The sequence below is a fragment of the Myotis lucifugus genome, unplaced genomic scaffold (genome assembly GCF_000147115.1).
Source record: "Myotis lucifugus unplaced genomic scaffold, Myoluc2.0 scaffold_381, whole genome shotgun sequence".
Taxonomy (NCBI): Eukaryota; Metazoa; Chordata; class Mammalia; order Chiroptera; family Vespertilionidae; genus Myotis; species Myotis lucifugus.
The window spans coordinates 474,973-478,002 of NW_005871429.1; the positions used below are offsets into that span (position 1 = coordinate 474,973).

The 3,030-nt window shown below is 51.8% G+C and overlaps 1 long non-coding RNA gene across 1 annotated transcript in view; it reads left to right on the forward strand.

Annotated features, from left to right (window-relative positions):
* The first annotated feature begins 1,698 nt into the window (after positions 1 to 1,698).
* The window catches only part of LOC106699358, a 4,219-nt gene continuing 2,887 nt past the window's right edge, over positions 1,699 to 3,030 (forward strand). Inside the window, exon 1 of the long non-coding RNA XR_001350919.2 lies at positions 1,699 to 2,713. This is a non-coding gene — a long non-coding RNA (uncharacterized LOC106699358). The remainder of the gene's footprint in view (positions 2,714 to 3,030) is intronic.

The following is a 3,030-nucleotide window of genomic DNA, read 5'->3' on the forward strand; positions in this document are numbered from 1 at the left end:
AAGTACTAGCATGTGCTGATGTGCACACACGTGTGCAAAATAGGGCGGCTCTGACCCTTCCCAAGGCCAGGGCAGCCCCTTCCCATCACCATGAAGTTTGGGGTGAACAGGGACAGGTGTGTTCTCTTTCAGGTTTACGCCTGGCACTGTTGGATGTCCAGGTCCTGGGGGGGGTTGTGCTGGGAAGGGTCATCAGCATGGATGTGCCCTGTGATTTTGGTGTAGAGGGTGAGGTCCGCCAAATGGCCAGCAGTGGAGCGGTGAAGGGTGTCACTCCCACCTTGGTGTGTATAGAAGCACTGGGATGAGGTGACAGAGGGAGTTGCCTCCACTCTTATAAGTCAGGCACGGCCCACACACATACGTGTGCACACACATGCAGTCTCCCATTGTCACACACAGATGGCCTTTGTCACTGCTTTTCTCAAAGTTTATGTAGGCTTCAAATTCTAAAGGTTTCTGTGTTGCTTCAGTATTTTAGGAAAAGATGAGAGACAGAGAGACGGAGACAGAGAGAGAGAGAAAGTGGGGGGGGGAGAGTGAGGGAGAGAGAGAGGGGCAGAGGCAGGCAGGAGAGAGAGAGCGCGAGATGAAATTGAGACATGGAAGAATTTATTGCCCAGAAAATTCCATTCTGCTATCTGATTCAAAAAGTCCAGTCCCCCCAGCTTCGGAAAATCTATTTTCCACATTTTAATACCCTGCAGAACAGTCCTCATAACTCATCCGAGTGTGTTAAGCACAGTTTTATTAGATCTGAAACAAATTTTGGTGGGGAGATACTATAGGTCATTAACCATGGAGTAATTTTATCCTTGTTTCCCTAATGATGCCATAATGGCGAGCGAATTTCTTAACTAAAGACCAAAGAACATTTTGAAGGTCAGTTTCATCTGTGAGCTCCTTCAAGCGCTTCTCAGAGAAGATTGGAAAACTCGCCGATTTTTTGAAGAGTCATTAATAATGTGAAAGCTGAAAGCACCCTCCATTTGCGTTCCTGCTTTTTACCTTTTAATTTTATATCGTCCCCGCTCAGAGCCCCGCTCCCACTCCTTCACCCTCCTCTGGACCTCCCTCCCACCAACCCACCCGCGCTCAGAACACGGCTGCCCAGCACCAGGGACCAGGCTGGCTGCGAGGGGGCAGGCGGGGCTGCAGTGGGGGAGGCAGAAGAGCTGGAGAGGCCAGAGACACCCCACTGAGATGGGGGCCCTTGCTATGTTCCCAGAGATTGTAGGCTGTGTGAGGGTGCTGTTCTAGGCCCGGTGTTCATGTGCATGTGCGTGCACATATGCAGTGTAGGGGACTGAGGTGTGTGCTGGCTGTACAGACACATGCTGGGGACCAATGGGGACTTTGTCTCTATAGGTGGGTCCCCCTATTGAAGGTAGGCTGGGAAAGGTGTCTGAAAACCAGCACAGCATCAGTCCAGTGGCCTGGGCAGTGGGTCTATTGGTGGGGGGGCCGGCTCCTAACAAGGGTGGACATACATGGAGTGCTTGAGACGATTTATAGCATGTGTTTATGCACACACATGTATGTCCTGAGAACGGTGAGGCCACCAAGGCAAGAGCCCCAAGGCCCCTTCCCACCAGTAAATATCTAGATACTAGAGACCGTGGCCATTCTCTGGCCAGCCCTCACTCCTTCATCTATTCGTCCCCTTGTTCCCCAGGTCTGGAACCCCTCACCCACTCATTGTATTCACCTCTTGATCCCCAATCTCTGGCTCCTTGGACCCCCCTAGTTCCATCCTCCCCCCCAACCCCCATCACCGACCTCTTCACCCATCCAATGGCTATCACTGCGGGTGCCCAGCCGGGAGCCAAGGTGGGACGGCACTTCCGTGTGTGCGGGTTTGGGAGGAGGGGGCGGCGTGGTGACACTCCACGCTCCCAGATGTGGTGGCAGCGATAATTCCAATTTTATGCCTTTGTTATGGCTTTAATCACTTTCTTTATGCGTTTTGTTCCAGCGATCAGGGAGAGACACCTGATAGGCAAAGAGGATACCAGGGGAACCATTTTTATTTGGAATGTGGTGAGAAGTCTAATTAGAATCTGAATTCTGCTGAGCCTTGAAATGGCCAGCACTTTATCCTGATCGCCTTAGATATTGTTTCGAGTCAATCATCTGTCATGTGCGGCAGGAGAGCCGCTCCCTCCACACCACCCTCCCTCCTGCTGCAGACCCGGCCTGGGCACACTGACGGGAAGGGGGTGCCTCCTCCGGGGGTGCTGTTTTGTATGGCCCACCCTTCCTTGAAAGGCCCCTCTTTGCTGGGATGCTGAGCTGAATTCGTAGAAGGAAGGGGCTGCAGGAAGAGGGAGCTGAGGGGACTGTATTAGAATTGGGGAATATTGGGGTGATGCCAAGCTAGTCTGGGCACCTCCTAAGAGCTCCCAGCACTTTGACCACCCCACCACCTTTCTGTCAATGGCCACAGGGACTCTCATTTCTTTATATCCCCCAGACAAATTGTCTCTCCTACCTGCGAACTGTACCTCAAACTCCCCACTCCCATTGCCAGCCCCTCCCTGGCCCCCCATTTGCCAGCCACTCAGCTCCATTTCTCTGATTTGCTTTCACTCCAGTCTGGCCGCTGGAATGTTGTTCCTATTTGTTCTTCCTGTTTAGGACTCCTGCCATCTGTCAAGTCCCCAGACTGGTTCCGCCTCCTCCAGAAAGCCTTTCCTGATTGCCTGAACCCACAGTGAGTGAGCCCCCTGAGTGTTGGACAGTTACAACATGGGTCCCATCCTGTGGTGGCCATGCCAACTGTAGGCACTCACTCCAAACAGATTCCTGGCCCATTTATCTTTCTCCTGCCTTTAAATAGTTTCCAATTGTCACCTCTCTTTTCTTTAAGTGTGTGTGTGTGTGTGTGTGTGTGTGTGTGTATGTGTGTGTCCTGAATCCTCTCAAATCCCCTTTGAACATGGCTAAATGAAAAGTAGAAATAAATATTCCTCTTCATGACAATTTCATCTCCACGGCCATGAGCGCCCCAAAGTCTGCCCATTTCCTCCC